Genomic DNA, 12,868 nt, shown 5'->3' on the forward strand with positions numbered 1-12,868 from the left:
AAACATTGTTGCACTCAATTTAGGCATGTCTGCATCCAATGTAAACATTCTGCCCTTCTTCTTTCCTTTTGCTATCAAGCGACCTTTATTTTTCATATCCTCAACAAAGCATCCATGAGAATTAAATCTGACCTGCAAGTCCTGCTCAACCATTTGACCAACAGAAACCAGGTTCTTGGTGATATTCGGGACATGAAATACATCCGACAAGTATTTTTTTTTCCCATCCTGCATAGACAAAGGAATTTTTCGAATCTGCACAATAGGATGTGCAGTATCATCACCAGTCTCCAAAATCCTGGTTTTTCCATTTTCCTTGCATCCTGCATCCATTCTGCATGACCTATCATGTGGTTTGATGCACCTGAGTCAACATACCACACATCATTGCTTTCTTCTGCACTTGTCACAGAATTGGTCATGTGCTGCATCATAAACAAATGCTCATTTCTGTCATCACCCTATCTACTAGAAGGTGTATAATTCCCTTATTGCAATTTTCCATTCATGATGTCATTCTGCTTTTTATAGTAGTCTTTAGCCATATGACCCATTTTACCACAGTAGTAGCATTCAACATTGCTGTTTGCATTTTGCCCTCTTTGCCATCCACCACGACCTCTTTGGCTCCCCCTGCCTCTAGAGTTACCACGTCCTCCTCCATAGGACTGGTTTTCTTGAGTTTGTTGCATATTCTGATTTCTACCACGGCCTCCAGATTGGCCTCCTCTACCTATGCCTCTACCTCTTCCAGCATTTGAGTAGAAGACAGCTTCTTTTGAAGTTCCTCCTGAAGAAGATGCACTACCATTTCTCTGCTCCTCAGAAATTAGAAGAGCAATCAAAACCTCAAAATCAGGAAATCTTTCACGGACGGAAATGGATGTTCGGAACTGTGCATAATCCTTTCCTAGACCATTCAAGGTCACAGAAACTAAATCATCATCTTCCACTGGCGACCCAATGGAAGCAAGTGCATCTGCAATCTTCTTCACCTTCATGTGGTAGTCATTGATGCTCATACTTTCTCTTTGCACATTATGCAACTCTAGCTTGAGCTGCATTTTCCTGGCTTGCATATTTGTGCTATACATTTTTGACAAAGTATCCCATGCCTCCTTTGGCGTACTTGCATCCTGAATATGCACAATCATAGAGTCTGAAATACTGATAGACAGCTAGTATATAACTTTTCTGGCTCTCTCATGCCATCCTTTAAATGCCTGCATTTGTTGTTGATTGGAAACATTAGGAAGAACTAGTTCTTCTTCATTTCCTGCAACAAATTCCCAATATCCTTTTCCCATAAGGAAATTGTCATTCTAAACTTCCATGCTTGGAAGTTGTCCTTGTCAAGCTTTTCAGTGACAATCTGTGAAAGAGAATCAGACGCCATTACAGAACACTGCAAAAAATTCTGTCACTGCAAAAAACACAGCTTCAGCCTCACAATGGCAAATCTGCAAAACTGACGAAAGTGGTATTTGACCACACAGTCACTTCCTAGTGACGGTTTTGCATCAACAAGTAACAAGGATGATTCTGTAACTCCCAATGTCTCTGGCATAGGCATACGATGCAATTTCTACAGTAACTTTTCATCGACCTATAGAACAGTGGTCTCACAGCATAAAACAGGGCCTTTTCCTGAGTACGTGCGGAAAACATCCACCTCCAAAACAGGCCCCAAAATGGCCTCGAATAAAAAAAACAGGGCAAGCAAGGGCTAAAGCCCTTACCCGCAACATATACTGCCCTCTTGCTACACCACAAAAGGCGTCTCAACTTGAGACAATGCACTCTTGCACTTTCCGGCTGTGCTACCTGCAGAGACTTGGTCCCAAAACTTGAAAAATGAAAGCAACACTGGTCCTCGTACCAGAACGCCGCAAACTTGGTTTGCTTTCTTGAGCTCCTTACCACGAACTAAGCTCTGATACCATGTCAAGATTGTGGGAGAGAAGGAAGGAGTCTCACTTGTAGCTTTCTTCCTTACATAATGGGGGAATACACACAAAGGTGGAGGCTGAAAATAGTTTTCCTCTTCTTAGTTGTGTAAGCCAAAAAGAACTCTAGTATAGAAAAATAGAAGAACCCTATATATGGGTCTCAAACCAAACTCAACTAACTAAGGTGGCATACTAACTGAGCCACGAACTAGAGTAGATAAGGATAGCTGTCATCTAGCTATTATTCATGGACGGTGTACCAACCACATCTGCAGCTAACAAGTCGGTGACATAAATGCACAACAGTCACCCTGGCATATCACGAGTGGAGCTTGATATCTCAACACTCCATTGTCTTACCAAAGCCCTTATGGTGACAATCCAATCCCCATGATGAGGACATTGGCCATACATCAATACCTTCATGCCCTTTCATAGGCTACTCCCATAAATTTCTTTCTTCCAAGCATGTTGCCTAACTCATGAGTATATAGTACCATGAACTAGGCTTGATAACCAAAGTGTATTGACCTATTCTCTCAAACATTATTAACCAGAATAATAGCCAAAATAAAGATACAATTTGAATACATATCCGCATTGTAGTCTACATATTCCTGAAGAAGGAAATGATAGAAGACAATGGCTAATTTGCAAGAAAATGATACAAGAGTTTAGGTTCATCATGAATAACCATAAATAGGCACTATATTGAAACTTACCATTATCAAATAATTCAAAAGACACAATCCACGATTAGTTACATCAAGGAGGTTTAACCACGTTTTTGTGCTAAAGTTTATGGGCTATTTTAAACCATAGGATACATAAGCATAAATAATAAGGTCCTAAGGTGATAATTTCAGCCCCAACAAATATTGTGGTAGGCCGACCCTTATATCTCTCAATGGGCCATCTTAATGTTCTTTAGGTCTAAGACCTGCAATATACAAATGGGCACACTTGAATTTGGGCGTTATTCACACTATGTGGATCTAGGACTCACACAACACAAAGAGGGGCCCCCGAGAGAGATGATGTGAGTCTAGGACTCATACAATGCAAAGGGGGTCCCTTATCATTTTAGGGGTCCCTTATTATATTGTGTTGGTTTAGCTCCTAGATCCCATTTTTTCCTCTTTTCATTCTTTTTGACAATTAGAGTTCTTATCTAGTCATCTATTTGTTTCTACAAATGGCTAGCACAAAGAAAATTGCTAGAATGATATGATCAAGAGATCCACACATTGGGTAAGGGATCTTCGTCCAAAAGTAGGATACTTTCTCTTAAACGATTGCTTGATGTAGGTGTTATGCCACCCTTGTTTTGTTCATGAGGCTAGTAAATGAGATATGTGAGAAGAACAATGTAGATTATCATTGGTAGGCTTTGACTTTGGGCTACCTACATGAGGTAGCCTCCAAGGACTAAGACTCTAAGCTCTTTACTACATGAGGTAGTTGACTTCATGGTGGAGCTCTTCTAGGATGCACACATATTAGTCATCCATGCTCACAAAGTCACAAGTATGTTGAGCTCTTCATGTCCTCAAGTTGTTGAGATTTAGACATGATAAGGTTTTGGACCTTGAGGGCATTACTAAAAAGAAGATGAAGCAAATTTTGGAGATTTTCCCCGTCAATCTAAGGTGAAGGTTACTCATGTTTTCAAGGGACCTGCCACTCTCACATGGCATGATTGAATGTATAGAAGATAAGCCAAGCATAAGCTTTGAGATGCAAGGCAAAGAGGAAGAGTATTTAGGGTAACCATCTTGACTTTCACAATAAGAAAAATGATGATGTTGAATTGCTAAGTCCTAGTTTTCATATTGTTCTACCTTTACAAAGGTAGCAACTACATGCTACACATTTCAGCTTAGCTGGATATCTTGGTCCTTGGAAAATTTGGAAACGAGATGAATGACTGAGTTATGAATGTTGTTTTAAGATATTGTTAAGTCTTAACACTTATAATATTTTGTATATTTCTCATTATAAGCAAGTGATAGAACACTTGATATTTGCATTTTGTTAGCCATCAATGAAAGGTGGGAAGGATCAAAGCTTGTTGGAAGAGCTATGGTGGGAGAGCAAGAACAAGAAAGAGAGAGATACCAAATGGGAACTCCAACAGTCACAATGTGTGACCGGGCCTTCCTTTATTCAAACTATCAATGAAAGAATAAAGAATAAAGTGACGGTGATGGGTGCCCACCACGTGCAGTGTGCAGTGCAGGAACTATCAGTGTAGTAATACACGTGCAGCTAGGCGGAGGCGCCTTCACCCCCAACAACCTCCCACTTAAAGGAGAATCTGCCCCAATGAGGAGTGAAAAAGAAAAAGAAAAATAGTACAATGTACACATGTACAATAGGATGAGGAAAAATGTGATCTCATCCTATGCCAATCGATCTCCTAAGGAAGGTAAAGCACTCAGTAGTGAGGCTTTTTGTGAGTAGATCTGCAGGATTTTCGTTAGTGGAGATCTTAACAAGGTCGACAGACTTGTCCTCCATGACCCCACGTATGAACTGATACCTCACCTCAATATGTTTTGTCTTCGCATGGAAGATCGAATTCTTGGCTAGCTAAATAGCACTCATAGAATCCGAATGCAGTGTAGGTATAGCATCAATCCCAAGGTCATGAACCAAATGGCCCAACCATATGGCCTCCTTGCAAGCCTCAGTGGCTACAACATACTCAGTCTCAGTGGTAGAGAGAACCGTACACTTCTGAACCCTGGACATCCAAGAGACAACACCTTCAACATAGATGAATATATAGCCAGAAATGGACTTCCTACTATTTGCATGTCCTACATAATCAGAGTCTGTGTACCCCACAACTCTTGTATCCTAGCTACCATAGCAAATACACATATTTGTTGTGCCCTTCAGGTACCTCATGATACCCTTCACGGCATCCCAATGTTTCCTACCAGGTGTAGCCATATAGTGTGCCACAACACCAACTGCAAAGTCAATATTTGGTCAAGTGGCTATCATGGCATACATCAAACTGCCCACGGCTAATGCATAAGGGATCTTGGCCATCTTGGTCCTCTGCTCATCTATCTATGGACAATCGGCGACTTGTGAGACCTTCACATAAGAAGGTAATGGATAGCCAATAGGCTTCACGTCCTGCTTGCAAAAACACTCAAGGACTTTATAAATGTACTCCCTCTATGAGAGGTAGAGTAGTCCCTAATGCTTGTCACACTTAATGCACATACCAAGAATGTGAGAGTCATGTCCCAAATCCTTCCTCTCAAAGTTCTTCTTTAGCTGAGATTTAAGAGCATCCAACTCATCATGAGCTTTCCCTGCTATCAACATATCATCCACATAAAGTACTAAAATAAGCAATGAACCATCATAAGCTTTCTTCGTGTAAAGACATGGATCCATAGCACTCCTATTGTAGCCCTGTGACTACATAAAGGCATCAAACTTATGATACCACTCCCTAGGTGCATGCTTCAAGCCATAAATACTTTTCTTCAACTTGCACAAAAGGTACTGATGGACCTAAAAACGGGCCGGCACTGGCTCATGCACTAGCCGGGCCTCGTCACTATGCACAAGACAACCCCTCGGCCTCGCGGCCAGGAGCGTCTATCAAAATCTCTGCCTTCCTAAACATTGAGTTTGTAATACATTGTAGTCCAACTGATCCTAACCCAATATTACTCCTCAGAGGGAGTCCCTTTCACATAGCCAAAAGGCTCGAATCACATACACATGGGGTTCCTCCTACGGCTGAATGTCGTCAACCCTCTGCGACTCTCCTACACCTTGGGGATTGGCCCCTCGATGCGTCGCTCAACATATAGACATTTCGCACACAAGTCGCTCAAGGTACCAAATAAGCGTGTCCAGGAATGTACCATTGTCCTTACTTCTCTTTCCCCTTTAGGACCCCACGACTAGCCTACAGCATGGGTACCTCACTGCCTCTCATCGTAGGTCATGTCCTAATAAACCAATTGCAATGCATGTCCAGGAGCTGATCACTGATACTTTTAAATTCTTTTTCATGCTCTATGCATTTAGTGGATGCCTAGTGCTCAAACATTTAGCAAACAGTATCGTGCACAAGTGCAAAAACATGCTTTTAATGGTTTCCAACTACCGTTCGTGCTTCGTTGCATGGGTCTAGCACCGAGGTGATCTTCGTGCTACTAAGCTCTTAATTTTAATTATCATCCGTCCTAAAATTCTATGCATAGAAATCAGCAACTTTTCCATCATCTCACACAGCATTTAGACATATTTCAACTCCTCTACTCTTCCCCGTTTAAATATTGCATCGTTGCATAGGTTTATAGGGTATTTTGTCATCATTTTATGTGAAAAAAATGGAAAAAGACACACTAGAACAAGAAGGTGGGGTTGAACTGAGGCAAATCCTCATGCTTCAGTCCCCACAAACATTCACAAACATTGCTCTTATTTATCCTTATTTTTCGGAACCCAAAATGCATTTTTCCCCTATTTTTTAGGGTTTTTCCACCATTTTCTTGTATTTTCCCTTATTTTCCTGCATTATTTAATTACTGAAAATTCAAAACAGGTTATGGACTGTGGCCCTTAGTTCCTTCTTGCAGAAAAATGAAAGTTTAGTTGATGTTCCTATTTACTTCCCCATTTTTATGCCAAAAACCCTCATTTTCCCTTGTTTTTTCATGTTTTACGTGTTTTAGCATATTATTTTGAACCACAAAATGCATATTTTTCTGATTTTTTGATTATGACCAGCAAGAACTCATAGAAAATAGCAACATGAACAGTTTTTATCCCACATGAACAACATTTCATCCATCAAAAGCCATAAAAGCTAAATTTCCTTTGAAAATTTTAAATTACCGCTTATTTGCGTGTTTCGGGTTTCATGTCCATGGCTGTAGATTTGGAAATCAGCAGCACTTCATGTCCAGCACCATCACCAATCACCATTTCCAGCCCGTGGAGCAATCCGATCCATGCCGGACAAGCCTCCATCATTCTTTCTTCTTCCTTCTTCTTCCCACATGAACTTGCCTTTAGAAGAGAGAGAGGGAGGAGAGAGAAAGACTGAAATCAGAATTCTTCATAGAGACCACCATTTCTCGGGCGAGAGGCGGCGATAGAGTCCACAGACAGAGGGGAATGAAGCCCCATAATCCATTGGGGGGGTTGTTTGCAGCAGCCATGATGCCTCTCATCCATTCATGGCGAAAAAAATGGCGCCCTCTGTTGATCACGTTTTTTCATTCCTCTCCATTCTCTCTCTACGTTTTTTGCTTCATAAGGTGCATAAAATTTTTGGGGGGGGTCCAAACTCAAAAGGCATGCTCAAATTTGGCCTCCCAAGTGTCCACCTTTTCATATCTTGACCGTTTCCTTGGCCATTTCCCCGTCCGGACTCCGAATTGAGCTCTGAAAAATCCTGGGCGTCCAGCTTAGCATCTCGCATTGGCCAATAACTCTTGCCAACCCGCATGACTGTCTGAAAAATTATGAAAAATCAACAAGTGTCGCTCGGGCGCCTTTAAAGCACTTTGACGCTTAAAATCGTCCTAGATCGAGCTGCCGCCTTTGACATTGAATATTTTTCCCTTGATATTCATAATTTTTAGCTATTTTTAAGCACTTCCCGTCACCTAAATTCCGCTCTCATTGGCGACCACGGGATAGGGCGACTCAGCCCGTCGAATCCACGAACATATCTGCACATAAACAACCAAACAAGCATCAAACTGATACAAAATAATTATATAATAAAACTCAGCACAATGCTCCCCCTACCCCCTGGACAGAACCAAGGCATGACATCCACAAGGAGTAGGCCTAGCATCGTCTAATAGAAGATCCGAAGTGAGTCACTAACCAGCTGCTCCAACACAGCCAAACTAAAAACCTATCAAAGAGGTTGCCCTAAGTGGTAGTCTGCACTACTTACCAACTGAAGACAACACAACTAGGAGCTCCTACAAGGCGAGGACTCCTATAGCCTGATCAAAGAGTATTTTCTTTCAGTACATTTCTTCTTTTAGGGTTTGTATTAGATGAACATACTTGGGCATGTAAAAAGGAGGGAGCTGAGCGTAGTGACCCAAGGAGAACAGGGTATCGGCCTTCAGGACCTGTCTTGGCACCCAAGAACCTACCAAGCCCTCGCAAGGCGACACTTAATCCTTTTCTAACGCTCACTTTTATTTTCGCTCCAATCTTCCTTGTTTTGTCATCATTTTTTCTTCAGCAAGAACCCACCCCTAGGAAGACAAGGTATCGGCCCCGGGTCTGACTCGTCCCCAGGAACCTACCAGGCCTTCGCAAGGCAATGATCAACTGCTTATATATTTTCATTTCTTTTCTTTTCTTTGATAGGGGTTAGAACCCCTTTTTACACACCTTCGTATTTATATTCATCTTTTAGGATGTACAGAGTTTCTTGGCATTATTATGATTATCTTCTGGCAGGCTTCTCTAACTGCCTCACTACTAACAAGAACTCCTAGAACGGCTGCCTAGCAGGCTAGCAGAACATGGCCGCTAGGACTTCCTTCTAAAACAGGTCTTTCAATGTCTAACAATGTCTTTACAGGAGGCAATGACTACTCCGACCTCCCTCAAACATACTTAGCCTAAATCTGGGACTTCATGCCTTGGTTGCCGGTCCCCAACAAAAATGTATCCCCTCGACAAGCACAAATACACATATAACAGGAAAGAAAGGTACTCGTAAAGGAGAAATATCACCTGGATTGGCCACAAGAAGCTTCCATCGCAGCAAAGGCTCCTCCAGGCTCCACCAAAGTCCACCAAACACGAAACCTGTCCAGCACAACACTAAAACAAAACCTAATTAAACGTACCTGCACTAGACAGGGAAATGGCCCTCTTGGCCTAATGAAATCAGACATGACTTTGCTACAAAACTGAATCGGCCCTCTTGGCCTAATGAAATCAAACAATACTACGCATAACATCCTCCTGGAAACCATCATGATGGACATCAAAGCATACCATTCCCAGGGGAAAAGGGCTCGTAGCCCTACACTAGGTGCATTAAATTATGACCCATCCCCCCTGCGTATATCGCAAGAGGTGTTCGCATCACATGTCGTCGAATCAGTCTGTGGGTCCCAGATAATAAAGGCAGATGAGTCTCGCTTACCCTTTGCATCACCCAGATCAACCATCGTCTTCCAAAGAGGGCATGTTCAGAAAGCATACCCCACAAACGACCAGGTCCTGTCTCAACATCAATAGATATATCGGGACAAGGGCCACAATTAAAGAAGAGGTCTTCTTCATACGCGAAATTAGCCAATGAATCAGCAAACTGATTCCAATTCCGTGGAATCAGCTGAAAAGACACTCTATCGAATTCATCTAACAGGGCTATGGCAGTATGATGGTACATGCAAAGGATGGGGTTTAGTACCATGTATGTCCCATTGAGTTGATTTAAAACCAACTGAGAGTCCCCTTTCACCAACAACTGGCAGATACCACCCTTCTTTGCAATGTTCAAACCCATTATCAGGGCTTTGTATTCTGCCATATTATTGGTAAAATTCACCCCGAGATAAGCAGCTAACTTCATGACAATGCGTCGTCGGGGATCTCGGATGACAACTCCTACACTTCCTTTTTTGCATGCACCCTTGGACGCCCCATCAAAGTACAAGGTGTACGTCCATAAAGGGTTTACATATCCCGCCATCCTGAACTCTACTCGTAATTATGGTAATCAAAATTCAGCATATTCAACGGGTGGACTATAGGCTCCATCCCTCCATCGTCATTGAATTCAACAGGGATGCCCGTCAAAATTTGTAGGCAGTGATGGCAGAAGACCTTGATCTCCCAAATAAATGTCTCGCCTTCTTGCTCAATCACCTTGTATCCTTTGCTCCACCAAATGAGCTTTCCCTGATGATACCTCTGTTCTAAATATGGGTGTTCTAAATAAGGGATCAGACGACCCATCAACCTCTATCACGATTTCCTTGCAGATGTTTGATCGATCTCGCCTAAACCTGCAAGGCAGTCATAGCATTAGTGCAATCAGAAGTAATAAGGTTTAATCTTATTAAGATTAACCTTATTTTTAAATTCTATCCCCTCAAGGTCAGCTAACAACACTGTAGATTTATTCTTTCCTATTCTAACGATCCTATAGGGCCCATCCCATTTGGGTTTTAGCTTGCCTGGAAATAATTCTCGTCATGCGTCATAATACAGAACAAGCTGTCCTTTCTTGAAGGTGTATTTCTTGGCTTTGAGGTCGTGTAGCTGCTTCATTCGGCGCTTTGCCACTTCTTGGTGCAATAAGCTCTGCAGCTTAAGCTCATCTAAATGTGCCAATGTCGTCAAGCGCTCAAAAAGTGCATCTTCATCGCTCAAAGAATGATTGATGGCAAACCGAATAGTTGGCAGGTCAATCTCTAAAGGCAAGACACACTCCTCCCCATATACTAACTTGAACGGGGTATGGCCAGTGGCTCGTTTGAAAGTCGTATTATAGGCCCACACTGCCACGTATAACTTTTTATCCCAATCTCGTTTCTTTTCCGACACAATTTTGGATAGGATGCCCACAAGCTGCTTGTTGGTACTTTCAACTTGCCCATTGGCTTGCGGATTATATGGGGTTGTCTTGTTATGCTTGATTTGCCACATCTCTGTCAAACCTTTAATCACCTTATTCAGGAAATGGGTTCCGCGATCCGACACTAATTCTTTCGGTGGACCAAACCGGCATATTATCTGCTCTAAAAGGAAACTAGCAGTTTCTTTAGCATCATCTTTCCTTGTTGCACATGCTTCTGACCACTTTGTGAAGTAGTCAGTTGCGACAATGATGTACCTCTTTTGCATAGTCGACGATGGAGTAATAGGACCCACAAAGTCTATTCCCCACTTCTCAAATGGAAGTATCGCCATAATAGGGGTGAGTGGTCGTTTCCTATTCTCTCGACTATCATGCCGTTGGCAAATATCGCATCGCTTAACATACACAAACGCATCCTGGAAGATGGCAGGCCACCAATAACCTGCTCTTAAAGCCTTTTGTGCTGTAAGCCGTCCAGCAAAATGGCCACCGCAAGCAGAATCATGGCACTCTTCCAAAATGAATGGCACCTCGTCAGGCATCACACATCGGTGATAGATGTCGTCAACCCCTTGCCGATATAATGTACCTGCGATCAAAACAAACTTTAACGCTTGCTGCTTAATTTTCCTTCTCTCAGCTTTAGATAATTCGGATCCCGTCTCTCCTGTTGATAAATAATGTGTTATTGCAGCATACCAGGAGGGAATAGATGCCGTATCTATTTTAAATAACAACTCCATGTCACTACCTTCAGCCACAGATTCTTTCGGCTCCCCAAAGTCCACAAGACATTCCACGATGCCTTGCAACCTTGGTGGCTTACTCTTGATTTCATAATCAAATTCCTGCAAAGTGATTAACCACTTCGCTAAACGATCAGGCGGCTGTAGCTTATTCATCAATAATCGAAGTCCCTCCGCCTTCGTATAAAGCACGACTTTCTCATAGAGAATGTAATGCCTAAATTTCTTGGTCCCAAAGACCATCGCTAGGCACAATTTCTCCATGTAAGTGTAGTTGATTTCGGATATCCCAGCTTCCGGCTAGCAAAAGCAATCGGGTGGTACCACTTCTCTTCCCAAATTTGGGCTAAACAGTAGCTGATACTATACATCATGGCTGCTGAAAATATATAGAACACCTCACCTCTTTTAGGTGCTTTTAAAACAGGCGCTCTTGCTAGCTCCTGTTTCACATCCTCGAATGCTACCTTACAAGGGTCACCCCATACAAACGAACAGCTAAAGGACAATAAATTTGTAAGCGGCAACGTTCTTTCTGCTAAGGTGTTAATGAATCTACGATAGTAACCAACCGAAGACAGAAAGCTATGAACTTCCTTCGGAGTGCGTGGTGGACCCATGGCAACTATAACTTTAACCTTCTCAGGGTCTGTCGCAATTCCTACCGAACTGACCACATGACCCAGCAATAGCCCATAAGGTACTCCAAAAACACACTTCCGTGGGTTTAGGGCGATGCAAAATTGTTTACAGCGCTCAAAGCATTTTCTTAGAATGATCAACTGCCTTTCTCTCAAGGTGGCAGCCCCTAAGTCATCAATAAACACCTTCAACTCTTCAAGGGATATGTCACTGAATGTCTTATCTGCTGTTCGTTGCCACGAACCAGGCGCATTGCATAAACCAAAGGCCATCACATGGTACGCAAAAGTACCAAATACAGTGATAAAAGTTGTTTTCAACTTATCCTCTTCTGCAATTGCCATTTGGTTATATCCTGCAAAGCAATCCATAAACGAATATATCTCCCTACCCGCTAATTGATCCAAAATCTGGTCAATAAATGGCAACGGGTAGTAGTCCTTAACTGTCTGCTTATTCAGCTCCCTAAAGTCTACACATAATCGGATTTGATTATTCTTCTTCTTTCTTATTACAATCGGCGAACACCATTCCGTGTGTTGCACAGGAAAAATCAAACCCGCTTTTCGAAGCTTCTGTAACTCTTCAAACAGCCCGTCCCTCAGTTCGAAAGGCATACGCCTTACTTTCTGCCGTACAGGACGACTGCCCTCTTTCAACGGAATTGTATGCACAGCAAGACTAGGAGGGATGCCTCTCAACTCATCATAACTCCAGGCAAAGATATCACGGAATTCCTGGATCAAGGCCACATAGTCCTCCCTTTCTGCTGTACTGAGCATAGAACCTAATTTGATTGGCCGCGAATCATCAAGCATACCAAGGTCTAGCTCGATAACATCTGCATCTCTTATATGATCTTGGCCCTCTATCGGCTCGTTCAAAGTGATCTGATAGATGTCCTCCGTGGTGGATCCCTC

The sequence above is a fragment of the Lygodium microphyllum genome, chromosome 13, assembly GCF_053477565.2.
Source record: "Lygodium microphyllum isolate KBCC chromosome 13, Lygodium_microphyllum_v1.1.10, whole genome shotgun sequence".
In the NCBI taxonomy this organism is placed as follows: domain Eukaryota; kingdom Viridiplantae; phylum Streptophyta; class Polypodiopsida; order Schizaeales; family Lygodiaceae; genus Lygodium; species Lygodium microphyllum.